This window comes from Protopterus annectens, chromosome 2.part0, assembly GCF_019279795.1.
Source record: "Protopterus annectens isolate FY-2018-M chromosome 2.part0, PAN1.0, whole genome shotgun sequence".
NCBI classification, from domain to species: domain Eukaryota; kingdom Metazoa; phylum Chordata; order Ceratodontiformes; family Protopteridae; genus Protopterus; species Protopterus annectens.
In genome coordinates this window covers 1,115,533,140-1,115,557,747 of record NC_056728.1, presented here as the reverse complement: position 1 = coordinate 1,115,557,747, position 24,608 = coordinate 1,115,533,140, and positions in this window count along the sequence as shown.

Below are 24,608 nucleotides of genomic sequence, written 5' to 3'. Positions count from 1 at the left end.
TGCGGTGTGCAGACACTGCAATATTTTGCATGGGTGGATGATGTCCAACAGGATAGTATTGTGAAGTCATTGGCAGTTAGTCTTTGTGAGTTGCTCAAATTACAACTGACTGTGTCTTAGGCCATCCTGGATAACTGTTGGTTCTTTTTGGGAGTCTGTGACAGCTTCCAATATGCAATCACCTGCTAATGTACTCAGTCAGATGTCACTGACAGTGTCTGTGACTGCAGAGAGAGAATATGTATATGGGGTATGCCAATAATGGAGGATAGTGAACCCCACTGGTGACTAGTGTCATTACAGTGCAGGTCTCCCACTGTTATATTTACAGTGTATGACTGTCAGACACTTGCTTATCCACCAGCTGACATAACACTCTGTACATAATGTACACAGTTTCCAGCAAGGCCAGCTGGCCTAATATTGTCATACATCTTATCAGGCCATAGTTGGTGAAGTGAGACCTATGTCCGACATCCATTGCATAGTGTAACAGTCAAGGGGCTTCACCACTTACAGTTGGTAGGCATGATCTGGCCTTGAGTAAAAGTAACAGTGTTTGGTCCAGTGTCACTAGGTATACAACAGTGTCAGTGCTCATACCATACTAACTACTATCATGACATTTCAGGTGACATGACTCAGAGATCTGGGGACACTGCTTGGCATTATATGCTAGATGTCCTCCATGAAGGTAAGTGTTTCAGTTATTTCCAGCATGTTTCAGGAAGAGAGTCTTGTAAAGTATCTGTACAGAGCACAGACAAACATGTTAGGGAAGTGTAATAGGTGCACACTGTGTTGCTTATAGGTTCATAGGTTCATAGGTGTGTACTAGGTTAATGGCCCTGGAGCCTTTACAAGCCTAGCACCAAAAAGAAAATTGCTCAGGCAGTGTGCCACCTGATGTTATTTCACAGTGCCCCTATCCAGTAGGGCAACTGGAGTGATCCCTGTAGTGAACTTTCTGTTACCCATCCACTCATCAAGATTTCTCTAGGAGAGGGCCAGCAAGGTGCTCTACTTGACATTAATGGGAAGATTATTCCAGAGTATGGGCAGTCTTTGGGAGATGAAACTGTAACCTCAAGCATGTTCTGTTAATTGTGGTAATGAGGTTGTGATCTCTGGAGCATGTGGCATGGGGGGATTGAGATTTCTTTAGGTGTAGCATTTCAAGTAAGGCAGGGTCGGACATGGCTTTGTAAGCCAAGCAGAGATCACCTCTAAGTAGATGATAAGAGACGGAGAACAGCTGACGTTTCTTGAGTCTGTCCATGTAGAACATGTGTTTAAGGCCTAGGATCCTTTTTGTGAGGTACTTTTGTGGCCTTTCCAGCTGTTGTAAGTGTCTGGTCAGTTACATGCAAAATGGGGTGTTATATTCGATGAATGGTCTAATGAGGGATGAGTAGAGAGGAATGATGACCTCTTTCTTCCTGAATGCAAAACCTTTGGTTATACAATGTGCCATGTACAAGGACTTACTGACCACAGTGGCAATGTGGTGGTTGAAGGTGAAGTGGCTGTCAAATTGGGTGCCCAGATCTCTTATGACCCCTTCAGTGTTCAGTGGGCTCCCATCAATGTGTTAATTCATGGGAACTGAGTTTTTTTCCAAAGGGGATGATAAAGCATTTTTTAGCATTGAGCTTCAGGTCATGGTTCTGACACCAGTCATTGGTCTCAGAGAAGCCCTTTTGTAGGATGTTTGCATCACTTGGGGAGTTGATAATGACTCCTAGCTTGCAGTCATCAGTGAACTTGGTCAGCCAGAGTCTGTCTTTGTTGGCCTAGATTTCTGAGAAGTAGATGCCAAACAGGAGGGGGTCCAGGACCAAGCCCTGTGGGACTCCACTCATGACTGGTCGACAGTCTGACTTGGAATCCACAACTTTCACTCTGTGGGTCCTGACTGTGAGCCAATTTGCAACCCACCTAGTGATGTAAGGATTGATGCCTAGTTTGGTAAGTTTATCAATGATACTTGAGTGGGGAATGGTATCAAAGGCCTTGGCCAGGTCAAGGTAGGCTGTATGCTCTGCCTTACCCTCATCCACAGCCTTGGTGACTGTCTCAAAGAAGTCAACCAGGTTCAGCATGCAGGATCTTCCCTTGACAAAGCCAAACTGTGTGAGGTCAAGAGTTTGAAGATTGCCTATATCTTTGCTAATCGGGTCCATGATGATGCGCTCCATAGTTTTGCATACCAGACTCATCAGGTTAATGGAGCAATAGTTCTGAGGGTCTGTAGTTGCTCCCCTTTATGGAGTGGGATGACTGTAGCGGTGCACATGTGTTAGGGGCACATCCTGAGGTAAGGCTGTGATTGAACAGGGCACACAGATGTGGTGCCAGTTTGTTTTGTAGTACTGCAGCTCACTTGCCCAAAAGATGTCCCAGGTCCTTTCCTGCAATGTCCTGCAGCAGCGCCATGACATCCCAACATGGGGAACCAATGTAGTGCATCATATGTTTATCAATATGGGTGACCAGTTCACCCCCCTCAAGTGTGAGGTCATCCCTGGTAGGATCTGGCCACAGATCAGTCTCCTTAGAACTACCAGCATCTACCTCCCTGCAAACAATACAGACATATATGTCAAGCCAGCTATTTATTACCTCCTGTGGGATAGTTTGCATAACATGACTGCACCTCCCCTTCAGATGGGACAGGCAAGTATGCAGAGCTCTACACCCATCCATTATGTCAGCAGCATTACAATGGCATGAACTTGGCTGTTTGTGACAGGAGGGACACAGGCTCATCATGGCTCTGCAAACCTGACTGGTGGACAACTGCCATTAGCAGGCTGTACATTAACAGGTGGTTTAACAGTTGGGATGAGGGTGCACCCCCTTACAGGAAGGCACTACCTTCCCAGCTAAAAAAAGCATATAGTGTGGTAATGTTGAGTAGACATGGTGAGAGATAAAAGTAGCCACCCATGCAAAGCAGAACTACAACACACAGTGACCTCATACGTCATGATGCCACATATGATGGGTCTGGACTCATACCTAACCTGTACACCCACACTATCTGCATCAACTACACTCCCTTGTCCCCACCACATGTGACACATGACATTCCTATCCCATAATTTCCAGATTTACAAATCAGTTCATAACCAGCCTCTCACTGGAAGATACACAGCATCTATTGCACATGCTAACATTCCAGGTTGTATCCCAATCACACATGTGATCTGACAAGGATTACTGACACCACTGGGACACCTTTGCAATCATACCGACACTACTGGCTGAACACCAGCTGAGTGGACAAAGGCAACTGTTATACCCTTGCACAGAGGTGGTGCCTTCACTGACTGACATAACTATACACCTCTTTGTCTGAGTATCCATATCTATATGTCTGTAGGGGCAATCATCATGGAGCTGATGAGCACACATATATGTGTTCTACACACATTTTTCTGTACACAGTTTGGATATGTGACAGGGGAGCATGACTGTTACACATGGTGGACACTCCAGAGGCAGTGCCCATGGACCAGGGCGAAGGTCCATCAGGGCATACAATGCCCTCAACTCAGCCAAGCCATCTGACTATATCCCCCAATCAGGCAACATTTGCAAAGCACCCACTTAGTCATCCGCAATACTATCATTGTTGGGGTCACTAAGCGGTCTGTTGTTGGCACACACACACAACATAGGGACATCCATCTCCAATAGCTGATCTGCCAGTAGCAGTGCTCAACAGGGCACAGTCCTGGGTCCTTTACTGCTTGGAATCCATTCAACCACAATACACATGACTACTGACTGACTATGGCTAACAATGTTGGCTGATGCCTGAAAATTGTGAGCACATCAATTGCAACATGTGATGTACATTCTCAGGGCTGAACAAACTGGGCACACAGACCTGGCCACACAGGTTTACACCTAATGTGGTTCAGATCACCCTGTCTCTACAGTGGTATGGCAGGAATCATGTGGCATAGCTGAGGACACAGTCACCTGTAAGTGACATGCTCATAATCTCTAAGTACTCTTCCCTCAACATGGGAATATCTGAGTACAGTGGCCATTTGGTGATGTACTATTCCAAGCAGTACTGGCAATTGCACACAACAGTATGGTCCCTCACAAGGTCACTTCACATCCCCATTTTCCATTCAATGGGGATAGTCTGCAATGAGTGTCATTGTCACCTGTGGTATCTAGACTGCACAGAGGTGATATGTACCTTGCATATGGGGCAATGCTTGACCTTGCTTTATTGCATATGCTGCCTATCTGTAGGAGGCATAGAAGATGGATAACCTACTATAAGGACATTAACCTCATATGTGACTTTGGTACTACATGCTTGAGGGAAAGATTTGTCTAGCAGACCTAAACACACACACTTGAAACAGAACCCTGCCTAATGACACACAGAGCACCTCAGTGCACTTCACTACATGCCATCTGTATGACTGGCTGGGCCACCATTTTCTCAACACAGACTATCTTTGCATGTCCTCCTCGCGGTCGAGTGGCCTCGGAAAGACATGTGTGAATGGGCATGCCTTCGCTGAAGTTTGGGCATCAGGCTGGCAACTCGGCACCATAAAAAGCGACTGCCAATCATTAGCGGACAGGAGTTCCACTGTGGCAACCCCTAACCGGGAAAAGCCGAAAAGACAAACAACACAACATGGGTCGTGTACCCTTACACTTTCTTTAAATCTTTTTGTTGCAGTTTTTAGTGTTTCTCCCCTCCCTTTCTCTTTTTGTCACATTATGCTACATGAATATGTAACCATTCATTCAGTACTAATGTCCACTAAGAAACAGTTGTTATGACAGCTAAATAAGATTGAATGATGATCTTATAATTTGTTTTTATTTTTTTTTATTCAATTACTTATGTATTTATTTTTTGTGGGGTTGGGTTTGCAAAGCACTATTTTTCTTCATGTGTGTTCCTTCTGATTACAGACTTTCTCTTCTTGTTTTCACTAAGCTCAAAGAACAAACCCTTTGAGGTTCCAACCAGTTTTAATGAAGTGTTTATATAAAACGTTCACTATATCATTGAAATATATAACATCATAGGAAAGCATATGTGCCTTTATGCTTTTTGGGTTTTTAAATCTCTATAACCTTATTTATAGAGCTGCAGCTGTATCTTATTTACTATCAGTGCTGTTTTTATTGATAGAAAAACAAACATGTATGGCAGATGTCCCTTTGAGCTCCCTGCTAATATCATTAACATCTGCATGAAACGGTGTTGTATTTTCTTTAATATCAAATTTTTCAGCACAAAACATGCATTGTTTTTCTTCTTGTGGACATTAACAATTTTGAAACAGCTGTTAATTATGTCTGTTTATTTTCATGCCTATGAATCTTATGGTTAAGCAGTCTTTTCTGTTATTATTATGATCATGTTTATTGACATCTCAGAAGGTCCTAAAGCCTTAGCTTATGCTCTGTTGCCTATTGCTGGGCTTGTATGTACTTTCAATAGTGAAGATTCACCTGGTTAATTGAGCAGATATTTTGTGTTGCAGCTTTTAATTCTGTGGTGTTTTACTTTGTAAATGCATTAATTCATTCATTCACTTAGAAATAATAATAATGTAGTGTGAAGAAGTTTTACACTCTTGCTATGTACTAATGTATTAGCAGAGATAGTGGAACAGATTCAAAATAGTTGGTGGAACTCATCACATTCCGTTGAGTTCCACACAAGAATTTTGGATAACCAGTTAATATGTGAATATGCCCATGTATACAGAGAATACCTCAGAGCAAGGCAGACAAAACCAGTGATGTTAGAGCAACCACAGACAGTCATGCTAAATATGTATTTCAGGAAAAGTTGCTCATGAAGTAATATATGTATGTGCATCATCAATGCCCATCTAAATAATTTATAAAAACCCAACAAAAAATAAACCAATACGTAGAAAGTTATAAATGAAAACAAATGTTCACCAGCCATTGCATCTGAAAAATGACAAATATCTGGAAACACTTACTGATATCATCGTAATCTGTAGACTAGCATATACAAATATACTGCATACAATTTGAGGAATCTGATGTAATCTGCAAAATTTTAATAAAATATTAATTAAGTAAAAAGAAGGGCAATGACAGCCATTTCACCATGACTGACCGTAGCTAATAATGGTGTGGGACATGTCTGAGTAACACAAGTAATGCACACACCCAAGGAAATAGAATGATAGAAAAGCAGATGTGGGGTCAGGATGAAGGAAGAGGAGCACACACGATGTATCATGGAATAGAAAGGTCAGAGGGAGAATCAAAGGGGCATGGGCAATTTTATTATTATTATTTGTTTTGTGTTTTTTTTATGTTGGAATATTTCCCATTTTTTTTTTAGAATTGAAGGGATGGAAAAGAAAGGGAAAGATGAGGTGAGAAAATAGGCAGGTACAAACATACAACAAATATCACAAGACATGACAGACAAAGATCAGAAATACACATAAAGGATATGTAAGCTACTCAGACAGCATGCATATAGATCATACAACACAGGTGAAAGAAAATAACAAGCAGGGTAGGGATGCATACCAGCCATGGTACAATGCAAAAATACAAATGTACAAAGGCACAAGTCATTGCTGAGATAGATGTTGCAAACTCTGACAGTCATACCAGAATAATTATGACTGATGGCAGGTGTGTATTGGACAACATTAAATGGGGATTTCTGTCATTGTAGTACACAGTGGATATCGAATCCAATCACCCCGTAGGTGGTCAGCAGTGCAAGTGTAAGCCAAGCAACAGCAAAAATGAACAAATGCAGGTGCAGGCAAGTGGAGAGCAGACTAGAATTTTCAACCCTTAATGCAAATGGCAAACAACTAAGCCCAGTGCCAAGCAGCAGTACCACAGCCAAAGATTAATGTGGCTGTGTAACAAATAAATATGTATACACACTACAAACACAGGAGAAATGGGATATATATGTCAAAGACAAGTGCCATGCCACAGGCAACACATATGGGTGTTTAGGTATACAATGTAGATATGTGGCATGCAATGGCATTACATAAGCCAAAGTTAAAAAAGATTTATCACACTTATCCACACCAAATACATGAATAATATGTAAATGGTGATAGATAAATGCTTAATGAAGGCTAAGAAATGTAAGTCTGTGCATAGGGAGGAAGCATATAAATATCTCAGTAATGCATAACACGTAAGTACATCATAAACAATGATGTAATCATCTCAGCTTCCAGCAGTGTGTATGTATATGCCTTGCATGTATATGATACCCATCATGGTTGCACAAGGTCATATTGTAACAGTACACCTACATTGCAATGATGATGCATTTCAGAAAAGTATGCATACACATATATGCCATATATGTGAAACAATTAGGTAAAAGCTATAAAGGGGAAAGGAGATAAACAACATAGGCCTCCAGCAATGAAGAAATGCCAGCAAGACAAAGTACGCACATTATAAAGCAGGACAACCATAGCTAAGGAGACACAAGTGCACATGCATTTGTCCACAAAATAAGATGGATTGCAAGTCCTTGCAAGGTATTGTGAAGCAAATGTCCTTCATATGACACATGTGCATAGTGGATTGGGATGGCCCTAAACATGTCAGTGTACAAATGACACAGCCAACACAGTAATGTGCAACAATTAAACAGAAAATAACACAGGTAAAAACAAAAGCAATGTTGACTACCACATGCCCATAATTACTGCCATGCAGACATAAAACTACAGGTGATGCAATCACCATTATTGATATAAATATCTCTCTGCATGTGTAGGATTGAAGAAAGGACAGTCCTATGTACAGAATTGCTGCAAAACTAAATTAAATAAGTACAGTCACAACTGTTAATCTACAGATCAGTGCAGGAAAGACTTGTGTTTATGTGTGCATTGGTGACAACTCTACATGATGAGTATACATTGTGTAAATTAATCATAAGGTATATATGCAAAAGATACAAATTGCTCTCATTAATACCAGTGTACAGATATTATTGCAATTATACCATTTGGGGTGAACAAACATGTTAGGAAAATGTGAGAGACTTCCACACTCAGTTACATTCAGCAGTGCACTGACAACATTACAATGAACTCTTCATGTCAGTGATACGCGTCTATGCTCAGCTACCAAATTTCAAATACCGCAAACAGCTAAATACCGAATGATAAATATCGAATGTTACAAGAACTATGCAAAAATAAATTACTTAAATAGCTATAGGCTGCCAACATCAAGAACAGAGCCAATTGAGGTGGGGGGGGTTCACCCCACAACCCCCCCTAACTCTATATACCAACTCTGAGATCAAACTACAGTGGGGAATAGGGCAAATTTAATAGGTTTCCCTTCACTTACCTTATGCATCGTGATACTTCCTGGTTGCTGTCCAACTATGGCCATTCGATTTCTTTTCGTGGAAGTTGTTGTTCATTAATTTTCCCGTTCAATGTTTACTGTTCGGTATTTAGCCTTTCACGGATTTGAAATTCAGTAGTTAAACATAGACCCCCTGGGGATACAATTATCCAATAAAACATAAAATTCACAGAGGCCATTTACATTATTGTAGTCTGTTAGAATCGTTTACTGAAGCACACTAACTACTGCCAACCTCATTTGAACATATGATGAGTAGAGAAATAAAAATTCATCTTTATAAGCCATTTCTGGCCATGTGTATAGTGTGCAAATCTGTTTTTTGACAACATTATAAGTGTGGAATTATGTTTTTAGGACATTGTTGGAAAATGAGAGCAAGCTGTAGTTAGGAAACTGGTGGAATAGGTAAGGAATAAGCAAGCTGGTGGTGTGAGAGTACCATATCTATCACTTCTTTTCACAAGGTAAGACAGATTATGTTAAAAAGAAATGTATACAAACATGGATTTGAACACATGATTAACTCGCTCGACATTCTGTAAACATTTCAACCACTTAGTGCAAAGCCTGACAGAATGGGGGGACAAAGGCTTAAAAATAGTGACAGATTTTTAATATTGTTCTTATAAATGTGTGAAGAAAGGGACAGTTTGCTTTGTGAATCAGACACTGGAAAAATGTGGCTCAGACTTCACAACATACCATACTAATAACTGAAGCATCTCATTAGGAGAACATTAAAACCTTTAGCCTGTTAAATGTGTACAGATATATGTATATATATATATATATATATATATATATATATATATATATATATAATTAAATGTGTACACACACACACACACGCACACACACACACACACACACACACACACACACACACACACACACACACATATATATATATATATATATATATATATATATATATATATATATATATAACTGTGTCCTGATAGTGATATAACTATTGCTTTCTTTTGTCCAGTGGAGCTAATGATAGCAGCATAAGGAGCACCATATGAATGTCACTGAAGGCAAAGTCAGATCAGATTTGTCAGCACAGGGTGGGAAGCAGCAGTTATTGTTATATAAGTATAGGTACAGGGATTGCTGAATACCAAGTGCTAATCAAATGCTATGGACAGTCATACTGACTTTTGTTTATTAGTCTCTTCTGGCCATGTGTGTGTGGTGTGCAAATCTATTTTTTGAACACACTAAAGGTGTGAAATGGGATTTATAGGAAAGTGGTAAAAATGGGAAGCAAGTAGATGGTAAGACACTAGAGAAATAATTAAGGAATGTGCAGGATGGTGGTGAACGATCCAGCTTTTCACAAGCTAACATTGCATTTGTACAAAGAATTTGGGAAATTTGGATAGTCACATAATAGAGGATGTGTGCCAACAACTTAATAATGTTGTTTGACCGATTGGACCAAATTATGTGTAACGTAACCATATGAAAAAGTAAAGAATTATGTTTGGAGCAAGATTTGTTTTTGGGACAGGTGTTCTTTTCATTTTGTTTTAAGAGAGAAGAACATCAGCAAAGGTTTTTAAGAATAAGCGGGGGTAGGAATATTGGGCAATTTTGGTAGCAGGCACAGTCATACAGGATATAGAAGAGAGTCAGGAATGGTGATGGACACAAAAGGGTGCCACACTCCTGCCTTCTTCAGCACTCATGCCTGACTGTGACAGAGTTTCTTTCACACAATCCTTCCACCTCTTTGCTGGATGCCCTCACTTCCTCTTACCTTCTTCATGTCTGTCCCAAATCTTCCTCACCCTATTGCCTTCTGATTTTCTGCACGTGTCTAAACCACTGTAATCTCTTCCCTTTGATCTTTTCTGCAATTGGAGCTACTTTGGCTTCTGCTCTTATGTCCTCATTTCTTCATCTGTCCCACAATGTGCATCCTACCACCTTTCTCAGGCACTTCATTTCCATAACCTTTAGCTTCTTCAACTGTAATGCCTTTACAGCCTATGTTTTTATACCACACAGTAGTATTAGTCACACCACTGTTTTGTACACCTTACTTTTAAGCTTCTTTGGCATTCTTCTGTCATAGACTACACCTAACACTCTGTGCCAATTGGCTGCAGCTCCTCTGATTCTAGATTTGGCCTCTTCGTTCAAACTTCCCTTCTCCTCAACCACCCCTAACAGATACTTGAAGCTGTTTACTTGTTCCGCTATCTTCTCTTCTATCTCTGTTCTCAGCTTCCTCTGATTTCCATGGTTTGCTACCATTACCACAGTCTTATCTCTGCTTAGTTTAATCTCATGGGCCTTCAGTTTTGCATTCAATTCTCCTATCCTTTGCTGAAGTTCTAGCTCAGACTCTGCCTGTAATGCCACATCATCTGCATACAGCAACTTTGTTGATCTTTCCCCTCTGACCTGTTTGCTAATGTAATCCAACACAGAGCTGAACTCTGGTGTACACTCCCACTGGGAACCCCTCTGTGAGGCCGATCACTGTTCATACTTGAGTCATTGGGTTTTTGCACATAGCCTGCACTAATTCTACCAATCTTTCTTGGACTTCAAACCACTGCAGTACTGCCCAGATCAGCTTTCTTGGGACCTTGTCATATGCTTTCTCAAAGTCTAGGAATGCCCAGTTGGACTCTCTCCTCATCTCTAGCTTCTTCTCAAGTATCTGTCTTACTGCAAACATCAGGTCAATTGTGCTGCATCCTGATCTAAATCTGAACCTCTCATCTCCCATCTTACATTCTACTACTCTGTGTATCTGTTTATCAGTCATCTCTCCAGAACTTTCATGCAATGTGATTGAAGTTTTATTCCTTTGTACTACCTACAGTTGTGGATTTCCCCTTTATTCTTGTACATGGGCATGAGTATGCTTATTCCCCAGTCATCTGAGATACACCTTTCTCTCCACACTGCTATTAGCACCCTTAGGAGCCATTTCTCCCCTATCTCACCCATATCTGCTGTGACCTCATCTGAACTGCTTTCCCTGACTTCATTTTCCTTACTGCTGTTCTTACTTCTTCTCTTCTCTTATTGTAGGCTGTTTTCTTCATTCAGAAGTTGCTCTGCCTTTGATGTCCTGTGGACTGGTGAGCAAGGTGTTGTTGGCATTACTTATGAAGGGTGTCTGACTATCTTCTTCATCTTTCTGTCTTTGCCTTGCAACCTGATATAGTTTCTTTGTGACACTTACTGGGTCACGTTCCAGAAGCTCGAAGAGTGCCTCCAATATTGCAACTTCTTTCTTAGCTTCTTTGTTAGCAAACCAGTAGTCCTTCCTAGCCTGGTCAGTCTTTCTGTCTCCCACTTCTTTCTGCACTCCTTTCTTTTGATGACTTCCTGGACTTCTGCATTCCACTACCAGCTTTATGTACTTTATTTCCATACCTGGCTCAGCCACATATCTTTTATGTAGTCCTAACACATGCTGTTTTTAGGTGCTGCCATTTTTGTTCAACTCCACCTATTTCCTCCTCTTCTTGGGATGCTTGTGCCCTGAGTATTTCATTGAACTGTTGCACTTTCTCTCCAGTCAACTTTGTCTCTGTTGAGCTTAGAACCTTCAGTGACCACTGCTTGGAAATGATTGTGGGAACTAGTGTCTCTCTCTTTCTGAACCATGTGTTGGTTACTATCAACCCATTTGCCAGACAGAAGTTTAGAATGGCTTCTCCTTCTTTATTCCTGTTGCCCCAAGGCAGTCCTCATCTGTCTGTCCCAATATGTGCAACAACTGATGTTTGAATGCAATATTTTCCTCACTGTCACAACCACCGTGCTGTGGGTCATAGGCTGAGATTATGAATACTGCCCTATCATGGGGCATATATGCAAGGGTCCATGGAATAGGTCAATGGGTCTCTGGCATAGGTCAGTGTAGGCCATTTCCTCAACCTGGTGACTACCCATGCCCATTTTGGTGATATTAGTCAACATGACCAAATCACCTAAAGCCATATTTTACACCAGTGACTGGCTCACCTTGCCACTGCATACAGTGGGCACCATGTTGAGTCTGTGCTATTGCCCACAGCTTCATTCATTAGGGAGGTTGAGATGGAAACAGTCAGCATGTTTTTTGGACATGGAAGAAACCCCACAGAGACATAGGGAGACCGTGCAAACTCCAAACAGGCATTGGTCAGAGGTCAGGATTGAACCTTGTACCTTGTGCATGGGAGGCAAAGACCTTAACCATTATGCCTGCTGGTCTCTGCATATGTGTATTGAATACTTGCTGTTTTGTATTATCAACTGCATTATACAGACATCCACCTTCAGCTTATCATTGACTGTTACAATGTTGCATGAGCTTATTATACAAGTTTTTACAGTTTGAAAATGTCTGACAGATTGAAAATTTCAGATATTAATAATCATGTATTTGTCTGGCAAACAGTTGCAGACTGATGTCCAGATAATTGATAATCTATTTGTAAAAGCAGTGCGATTATGAAATGGCACTAACTAATACCTGAACCCATACTTATCCCACGATTCTCAGCTGCATTGCAGCCTCTCCTGATTCACTTCCTGGTTTCCTTTAATCACTGCAGAAGCTGCACATAACAGAAAAAAACAATTAATACTTGTTTCTTTGCAAAGTTATGGTAGTGCATATCATGTTAAGGGGCCAATATACTTGCACACCTGAGAAGTGACGTGGGGCCTATAATATTCCTCCCATCTGCTATGGAGGTCCTGTTTTCACCTTTTTAAGCCACTATCATAATGGTAGCACTTATTGCACATGAACGGGATGCCAACTGCATGGGCAACAGCCTTGGCAAAACCATTCAAGTCTCAACCTTGTACTGAGACCCAATATAGTCACCCTGCAGAAGATTTAAGCTGTAATGTTTCAACAAGGAGGTCTGTAAAGATATTATACTCCTCATGACACCACTTCTGTGCTCTTAATGGATCAATACCCCACCATCACCTGCCATGTCTTATCTTCAAACATCTCAGTGAAAATGGCAGGGAATTGGCATTCATATCAGATCTTATGTGCACCAGCCTGTGTACAATGATAGCCAACCCAGACAGATGCATTTGCATGACATAATGCACAGAAATGGGGATATACTTAAATGTAAGTTTTATTTCTTCAATGTCCCAGTTTAGTTGAGAAACACAGATGTATGACTTGGCCATATGTACTGATTACTATAAACAAATGCTCCACAGTGACTTCAGCTCATGCTGGTTAATGTTATATCTTGGTTACACTTCAAATTATATAGTCCCACCTTTGGGCATGCACTCTGGGGTGGTTTATAGCATTGATGCCATTAAATATAAGAACAAAAATATGAAATTGACTGCATGATATGCTTTTCTTTGTTGTGTTTATGTGCATTTTATTTCAGGATTACAAGATGCCTTGGTGACACGTACAAAATAATAAAATCAGAGTCATAGCGCCTTGGAATCAAACCCATGACAAAATAGTACATGAACTTCTGAACTCTGTGATCCAAGCCACAGGGAAATGACAACACAAGTGTGCAATGTGAGAATAAAAAAAGTCGACCTGGCTAGAAATGTACCTTCTTCTAACAACCCTATAACTGTGACAGTATAAGTTTTTCCTTCTGTGCAGTAAAAATTTTAGACACAGAAGGTTTCATGTGGAATAGTTTATAAGTGGAATGCTTTAATATTTTCAATATTAACTGGCACAGCCAATTTGTGCAGCTGATGGCAGTCTTAGTGCATGTGTAATTTTTTGAGCATTTACTATAGGGTATGAATTTCCATTTTTCTTCAGTCATTCCTGAAAACTGACAGTGCTCCATACCAACCATCATGCAAAGATTAAAAAAGAATACAGTTGCTGTTCATGTGTATGTTGTCCAACTATTTTAACTGATATCATTAGTATTTTATGGGAGAGCAAAAAAAAAAAAAAACAGAACAGATTAACAAAAATATTCAGAAAGATAGATGTGATAAAAACAATGTGCAGTATCAGAAGAGGTCATCATGCACTATCACAAATAAAAAACTAAAAATAGCACAATCAGAACAACTTAGAAGATATGATGCAGATAAATATAAAAAAAAAGTAAAAAATTATCAGTTTATTGATGACCCAAAAAAGTGCTATACGGAAATGGGAAACAAGGCAAAATGAACTGAAACACCACCAAAACAACAAGAAACAGATACATTTTGGAGAAATATCTATGAAAATCCTGTAGAACATAACAAAGATGCTAAATGGATAGAAGTAAAAGAAAGAATGAGAAGTTCAAATGTACAGGATATGAAATAGGATGAACTAACAGCCAGAGAGATTGAAACAAAGTTAAGAAAAGCTCCTAAGGTGAAAGGGAGACTTTGATTGATCATAAATACCTCTGCTTGCTTTTTTTGCCTATATTGTGCTTTCCGCACTTTAAACTAGCCGTTTTTAGCTTACTGCATTCATTGTTACTGTATTTTGCATTTTTAAATTGTTTACTGCATGTTTAGTCAAGTTATTTACTGTTGTACGCTACACATTCAAGTGTGCTAGCCTTTCTGTGCTTTAAAGTGTGTTTACTGCTGTTTTATTTGTTTTCCTGACTGGTTTTTTTTCCAAAAAAATAAAAAAAAAATAAAAAATCCTGTCTGTTTGCTCATTTCCCACCATTTTCTCTAGCTAGAATAGTCCAGATTTCAGACTTGCTGATTCTAGGACTGGATTTTGAGTTTCTGAGTTGTCCAGACCTTGCTGTGGTAGAGGGAAGTCTTTCTGCTTATCAGTGGGAGTGGTAAGTACTTTGCAGCCTATTTATCGCTTGAAGAGTGGTTTCCAGCTCTGAAATTGTATCTTATCGGTCGTTTTGCGCTGCTTTCTATCCCTTTTAATTTTCTGCCTTAAAAACCTGTGTTTGCATGAGTTTGCGCTTGTTTTAGCTCTGCGGATCCTGTCTGGCCTTCCTGCAAACTACTACAGCAGCAGAAAGGAGAAAGACAGACTTTGATTGATATAAGTACCTTTGTTTGCCTTTGTTGCCTATATTTTGCTTTCCGCACTTTAAATTAGCTGTTTTTAGCTTACTGCATTCACTGTTACTGTATTTTGCATTTTAAAATTGTTTACTGCACTTCTAGTCATTTTTTAAGTTATTTACTGTTGTAGGCTACACACTCAAGTGCACTAGCCTTTCTGTGCTTTAAAAGTGTGTTTAATGCTGTTTTATTTGTTCTCCTGACTGTTTTTTTCCAAAAAAAGAAAACAAAGAAACAAAAAAATCCTATCGGTTTGCTCGTTTCCCACCATTTTCTCTAGCTAGAATAGTCTGGATTTCAGACTTGCTGATTCCAGGACTGTATTTTGAGTTTCTGAGTTGTCCAGACCTTGCTGTAGTAGAGGGTAGTCTTTCTGCTTATTACTGGGAGTGGCAAGCACTGAGCAGCCTATCTATCACTTGAGGAGTGGTTTCCAGCTCTGAAATTGTATCTTATTGGCTGTTTTGGGCTGCTTTCTATCCCTTTTAACCTTCTATCTTAAACACCCATGTTTGCATGGGTTTGCATTTCGCACAGTGTCGCTAAGCTAGGGTAAACTATTACCGGAGCCAGAAAGTCTACTCTTCAAATTTTCCCTTACATCTCGCTAGCTTTCACACTTCTGCGCTCCAACTAGTTAATCTAAGAATAGCACTTGCTCAAAACTAACTGTAGCATATATACTGCTACCAGCACTAAAGCTCTACACAAAGAAGAATAAGATAACAGCTCCAGTACTTAATTATATTGGGCATTAAACCAGGCATGTCTAAAGGTCAGTTCCCTGAGCTTTCTCCGATCAACCAGGTGAACTTAGACATCCTGAGGCAATGTAGCAACTGCCTCATGTACACAAACAACCCCCTCCTCCTACCCCACAACACTATGACCTGTAAAATATGCACATATATAGCCAAACTGGAAGCCAAGCACTCTACAGCCAAGACTGAATCAGCCAGTCAGGAGGAAAAGTGTAACACCTTCACAACACCAAATTTGACACATAGCCCACCAGTACCTACACCACCACAACCCTCAACAAAACACACACCTACCTTTATGGAGACTCTCAATAAAAATCTGCCCAAATAACAGAGACCTCCAAGGCAGAAACACAAACAAACACCACATGTCAGCACAAACTATGCAACACACAGCACACACAAACAGTGTGCCAGACAAACAAAGCTCCTAAGGCAAAACAACTTAGCCAAAACGCTAGTCATAGGTGACTCAATAGTAACGCACACTGATGTCCCACTCACCAGGCTAAATAAGGAGAAAGTTATGATGAGCTGCCTGTCTAGTGCCAGCATCCACCACATAATGCACACACTGAGGTCACACCACAACAGGTACAAATATGACTCAGCCATTGTCCATGTCGGTGTGAATGACCTGAGATATGCCTCCCTGGACAACATGAAAAGAGACGTAGCGGAGCTCTTTGATCTTGTAGCACAGTCAGGTATGACCGAAGCCCTGAGTAGCATCCTACCATCACCCAAAATGATACCACAGTACAAACAGAAACTGATTGACTTTTTGGCTAAGTTTCTGGTGTCATTCTATGGGGATCCATTATCTGTCCGGCTGGGATGACATGATCACATGATCGACAGACCAGAGATGGCCTGCACCTGCATCCCTGACATTCTAGATACAGGCCAAAGCTCTTGCTGCCTCTATAGTGCCATTTTTAGGCAATGTTCTGGAAGCAAAACTACCCCCATAACAGTCACAAGCAAACAAAATCGCAGGGTTATGCTACTCAATGCCAGAAGCCTAAATCTCAAAATGCACTCACTCGCAGCACTCCTAATAATGGAGAACATTGACATCTGTGCAATGACTGAGACCTGGTTCAAGGCTCAGGAGAGCAACCCTGCATTACCAGGCTATAATTCCTACCACACCTTTCAGCTCCCAAATCCAGACTGAAGCAGTAAAGGCGGAGGTGTCTCCATAGTCATAAAAGATATGCACACCTCCAGACAAATAGCCCAACATAACACATCTGAAATACTTCAGGTGCAGCTAACACTGGGTAAAACTGCAATCCAGGTTGTAGCTTGCTATAGATCCCCCACCCGCTCCACATTCCTAAACACATTGAAAAATATTAGGGTACAACCCAATACCCTTATACTAGGAGATTTTAACTACCCCTCCATTAATTGGGGAAATTACTCATGCACCAACACACTAGCTCAACGTTTTTTGGAATTCATTAACTCTGGCACCCTAGACCTACTCATTTTACCCCCATCAGGGGTAGAAACATCCTTGACCTGATCATTACCAACATGAGCGACCATTTCTCTACACCTGAAATCAATTCCTCTCTGATCAGATCTGACCACAAACTTATCACCAATGACATCTACATCCGACCCGTACCTCCATTAAAGGAAAGCACCAATTCTCCAAAGCCAACTTTGGGCATCTAAAAACTGAAGTGACAAACTTCACGATGCCCACGCAAATGGAAAATAGGTGTATGACTGCTGAATCATACACCAATGCACTGTATGAGGACATACACATATGCATGGAACAGGTCATGCCAAACAGAACCAAGGTGCTTCAAAAACAAGGAAGCCAATCTTATGGACTCCTACCATAAACAAATGCTACAACAGATGAATAAAAGTGTTGCAGAAAAGAGTGACATCCTAACACTAGAAAAACTCCCTTGTTAGCCTCCGAAAAAACTGAGATCCCTTATCAAATCATCTAAAGCCTGTTACGAAAACAAAATTGGTTAGATTCTAAAGATAACCACAAGGCATTCTATAGCTATGTCAAGAATCTACATGGCAATATTCAGATCTGCTCGGAGTTACAGCACAATGGCAAAACATATACAGAATTGACTGATATTGCCAATATATTGTCTGACAGGTTCAGTGCGAACTTTACTCCCCTTTCACCCCCCCCTCCAAAGAGTCTATCTCAATAACTGAGGAATGCCAAGTCCCTATCATTACGGTTACACAGGTAACAACTCCACTGTCCAAAGCCAAGACTACAGCTTCAGTTGGACCAGACAATATCCCAGGCTGTGTCCTACATGAACTACAAAATGAACTGGCACCACACCTGAGTACCATGTTCAATCACAGCCTCATTTCAGGCTTTGTTCCTGTAGAATGGCACACTGCTACAGTCATTCCACTCCACAAAGGGGGAGTGACTACAAATCCTGGAAACTACCATCCCATTAGCCTGATGAGTCTGATATGTAAGGCCATGGAGCGCATCATCATGGAACTTATCAACAGGGACATAGGGAATCTCCAAACTCTGAACCCCACGCAGTTTGGGTATGTGAAAAGCAGATCATGCCTGCTCAACCTGATAGACTTCTTTGAGTCTGTCACCAGAGCTGTGGATGAGGGGAAGGTAGTGCACACATATCTATTAATATTTTATAATAGCTTTTATGTATTCATTTGTCTATGAATTTAAGGGGGTGTGGTTAGTAATGATGACAGTGGTTATGACAAGGTTTAAAAATGGTTTGCTTTTTCTTATGGATTGTCTGATGAAGTTCTTTGTATAGGTCGAAAGCGCTTACCAGCTTTCTATTTTCTGTTCAATAAACCTCGTTTGCAGCTGAAACTTGTGGCATTTGCTTACTTTTTGGAGTCTGCTTTGTTCCCTATCTGTAGTGGTGTTCAGCAGTTTCTATGTGCTTTTTGTGTGTGGAGTTTGTGATGGCAGATGTGGATAGTGTGGAAGACTCCAATGAACTATCTGTGTAAAGCACTGATTTCAGTGCCTTACAACGTGCCGTTCTGGACTTAACGCACATCGTTCAAAATCTAACGCAGAAAGTAGATTCTCTTATTACCACACCTCCTGGTGATGTGAGACGTACAAAGGGAGAAGGAGATATGGCATCTTCTGCTTTATGGAATACCTTGAGTAACATCTAACGTCAATATGACCCTGATGTCAAATAACAAATCCAATACGAGCCCTACGAGTAACATATCTTGTGGACAATGATTTCCTGATGTCATCATGGGAATACAAAGTTCGGGTGATATACCACAACTGAAGGATTGGCTTGCAGCTACAATTTCTTTACAGAATGGACAATCCAGTACTGACCAACTCACTAATGAAATTAAGGTTCGCAAGATAAACTAATTGAATAGGGATAAAATGGAATATGGTAAAGGTAATGCCTAGCCCAATCCCCCACCATCTCAAGAGTGGGGCAATAAATTTAGTAATAATGAAAATGAGGCAGTAAATATGAATAATGCTTCTGAGACACACTTAATACAAGAAGAGGGGGATGATTTTTTTAGAGGAATACCCTCCCCTGAGACATTCAGAATTCCTGAAAAGCAGGGCACCCCAAACCAATAACTTGAGAACAGAGAATTATCCAACCCATGGTTATACCAAAGGTCAATGGAACAAGGGGAAGGGGGGTATGAACAACAACAGGGGAGGGAGGAATTTTTACAACAGCAGTTGGAGCAACAGGAAATAAAACAACTACACCAAACAGGTTATAATGATGAACAGATAGGTGAACCATCCATAAAGAATAAAGGTGATTACATTCTACCAGCATGTAATATTACGACAAATAGTTTGGATGATTTTAAGGTCTATAATTTTTCAAACATCAGATTCAATATAGAACAATGTGATGTTTTTACTAAAGGGTTTACTTATGTACCCTGACAGCGTAGTAATGTGGCCAATACCTTAATGAATTTGAAATTGTGCACACAAAAATTTAATTTTAGGGTACTATTTCATAATTCATTTACAAATCAGTTCATCAACCCCCTGGCAATCTCCAGTACATATAATTCCCCCCTGCATCCAATGGTAGCATTATATCATGATGACAGTGCTAATGACAAGGTTTAAAAATGGTTTTCTTTTTCTTATGGATTGTCTGATGAAGTTCTGCGTTCTGAACAAAAGCGCTTACCGGCTTTCTATTGTCTGTTCAATAAACTTCATTTGCACCTGAAACCTGTGGCATTTGCTTACTTTTTGGAGTCTGCCTTGTTCTCTATCTGCAGTGGTGTTCAGCAGTTTCTTTGTGCTTTTTGTGTGTGGAGTTTGTGATGGCAGATGTGGATAGTGTGAAAGACTCCAATGAACTATCTGTGAAAAGCACTGATTTCAGTGCCTTGCAACATGCTGTTCTGGACTTAACTAACATAGTTCAAAATCTAACGCAGAAAGTAGATTCTCTTACTACCACTCCCCCTGGTGATGTGAGATGTACAACGGGAGAAGGAAATATGGCATCTTCTGCTTTACGGAATACCTTGAGTAACTTTAATCCGCTCAACTGTTCACAACCTGGTACATCTAATGTCAATATGACCCTGACTTCAAATAACAAATCAAATACGAGCCCTACAAGTTCCATATCTTGTGGACAATGATTTCTTGATGTCAGGATGGGAATACAAAGTTCGGGTAATATACCATAACTGAAGGATTGGCTTGCAGCTACAATTTCTTTACAGAATGGACAATCCAGTAGGACTGAGGCTGGTAATAAAAGCTTTTATTTTTTATTAGAAGAATTTGAGTATTATTTATCTAAAATTAAGCATTTACAATTAGATAACGCTTACTTTATTGAATGTTTGAAAGAAAAAGTGGTACCAAAGGGGTTATGGATGTGGAGGTACCCTAATGGACTAAAAGCTGGTTTTGCATTTTTTAATGAACTGTTTTATTTGATCAACATGGTTTTGATTATATGAATTTAATTGTAACTAATAATGACAAACTTATAAATGAATTAATAGAAAAAGTTATGGAATTAGATTGTGTTATTTTTGCACACAGATAATGTATTGATTTTAAAAGTGAACATCTTAGAATTTTTAAAAGTATTGACCAGCTCACTAATGAAAATAAGGTTCGCAAGATAAAGAAATGGAATAGGGATAAAATGGAATATGGTAAAGGTAATGCCTACCCCAATCCCCCACCATCTCAAGAGTGGGGCAATAAATTTAATAATAATGAAAATGGGGTGGTAAATAAATATAAAATCTCTGAGACACACTACATAAGAGAAGGATGGATTTTTTGATTTTCCCTCCCTGAGACCCTGAAATTCCAGAAAAGCAGGAAAAAGCAGGACACCCCAAACCAATAACTTGAGAACAGACCATTATCATAACCAATGGGTCAAACCAGGGGAGGGAACACAAGGGACAGGGGGGAGGGAGGAAACAGGGGAGGGCAGATTTTAACACACAAAAACAAACAAACAAACAATAAATAAACTGATGAACAGATAGGTGAAGCACCCATAAAGAATAAAGGTGATTACATTCTACCAGCATGTAATGTTACGACTAATAGTTTGGGTGATTTTAAGGTCTATAATTTTTCAAACATTAGTTTCAATATAGAACAATTTGATGTTTTCGTTAAAGGTTTTCTTATGTACCCTGGCAGCGTAGTAATGTGGCCAACACCTTAATGGATTTGAAATTGTCCACACGAAAATCACATTTTAAGGTATTATTTCATAATTCATTTACAAATCAGTTCATCAACCCCCTGGCAATCTCCAGTACATATAATCCCCCCCTGCATCCAATGGTAGCATTATATGAAAAAAATATGTGAACTACACATTCGCAATATATTTTTAGCCACCGTGTGGTGGATGATTGTGACATCAAGGAATGTGCTATTATTAAAGAAATTAATGGCCTCTTGGATAAAATTAGAATCATGAAACCTGAGAAAGGAGGAGGTATTGTTGTATTGAATGTGGATGATTATAATAAAAAAATGTTGTTCATACTTAATGGGAAGCCTTATAAAAAAATCATATCTCAGTGAACTGAACGCTGCATATGCAAAGATTAGAAATGAATTACATGATTTATTTATTAATGGTTTTATAAGCATAGATGTTTTAAATTACTTAACTGTAATGCATACAAAAGTATCAGTTATGTTTGGGCTTCCCAAGTTACACAAAGATTTACTACAGACCCCCATGCACCCCATAGTGGATTCCAAATGTTCAATTACACAACTTCTGGCCAAGTATTTAGATGTTAAGTTAAAACATCTTGTATATAAGGAAGCACATGTGTGTAAGGATTCATGAGGCTTCCTAAGGGACATCAATTGAATTTTATTTAAAGATTCATATATGCTATTAACTATAGATATAAAGGATCTATATTCAGTTATCCCTCATAAAGAAGGCCTAGAGTGGTTTAATGAATATTTGTATGAGAAAAAAGTTGAACATTTTGATGTAATAATGTACACACAACTAATGGACATTATTTTGAATTATAACTTAATTTTATTTACTAATGAGATATCCTACAACAAGAAGGTGTAGCTATGGGGTCAGCATGTGGGGGCCTTTATTCCAACATAGTAGTATTGCAAAGGGAAAATAAATATTTATTTCCCTCTGAGTTTTATAATTATATTAAATACTATACGCGATTTTTGGATGATATATTTATTTTATGCGACGGTCCCTATGCTTTGATTAATGAATTTATATTATTCCTGGATTCTACCACTCAGTTTTTGAAATTTACACATCAATTTGATTTAGATGAAATAGCATTTTTAGACATTATGTTAACCAAGGTCTACCAGAAAAAGACATTTACATCAAGAATATACAGAAATGAGACACATTCAAATTCATTACTACATTATACTAGCACTCATCCACAAAATCAAAAAAGAGCAATAGTTAAAGGACAATTTGTTCATGTTGCTCAGGTGGTATCAGGATTTGAAGAATTCTTTAATGAATGTGACACCTTAAAGGGTATGTTTTTGAAGAGAGGCTACCCTATGAAACTTGTGAATGAAGTCCTATTAGAAGTCATTAATAAAAGAGAAAGGAAGTTTTACATACCCCTTTTATCTGAAATAGTAATAGGGGAGGGTGATGTGATTAATGAAATTTCTTTGAACATTGAGCGTGAGAATAAAGATTACAACATTTCATTTATTTCAACATTTACAATAGATTGTGTTAATACAAGGACTATTTTGGGTAAGAATTGGTCTATCTTAACCCAAGATAGGAACATTAGACCATATATTGATGAGAGGCCAGTCACTATTTTCAGAAAGGGTAAGAACTTGAAAAGTGCTTTTGAGAAAAATCTTCGTAGCAATAACACCAACATGAATGGACAGATGAAGAAATGTGGGATGTGCCACTACTGTAAATATATTAGAGAAAGAAAAGTATTTAATGTTAATAATACTAACATTTATATTAGGTATAAATATAATTGTAACACTGAAAGGTTTATATATTGTGCCCTCTGTAACCAGTGTAGTTGTTTCTACATTGGAAAAACAGATAGGAGACTTAAAAATCATGTCTACGAGCATTTATAAGAAATAAAAACCGAAAGGATACAAACACACTATACAAACACATTTCTGAGAATAATGAACATTCCTTTTGTTTCTTTATCATAGAGAACATTACCACATATATCAGGGATGGTGCTTGGTCTACTTTACTTGAAAGAAGGGAATTATACTGGCAGTTGCTACTAGATTCTAGCAACTGGCCAGGCTTAAATGAGAATCTTTCTATTAGTTCCCTCTTGAAATTGAGAGCATTAAGAAGATAATATTTATTTATTTGTTTGTATAAACATAAATATAAATGTTTTAGGATTTTATATTAAAAGTTGTGCACATATCTATTAACATTTTATACTAGTTTTTTATGTATTAATTTGTCTATTACTTTAAGGGGATGTGTTAGCAATGATGACAGTGGTTATGACAAGGTTTAAAAATGGTTTGCTTTTTCTTATGGATTGTCTGATGAAGTTCTGTGTATAGGACAAAAGTGCTTACTGGCTTTCTATTGTCTGTTCAATAAACCTCATTTGCACCTGAGACTTGTGGCATTTGCTTACATTTTGGAATCTAAATCTGACTACCGACCAATTACAAGTGGAGTTCCATGGGGATCAGTCCTGGTTCCACTCCTATTTGGCATCTACTTGTTTGAAGTTCAAGCCAACACAAAGAGACTTTGGTTGACCAAGTTTGCAGATGACTGCAAATTGGGAGCAATCATAGATTCTCCTACAGATGTAGACATCCTACAACAAGGCCTCACTGAGACCAATGACTGGTGCAAGAACCATGGCCTC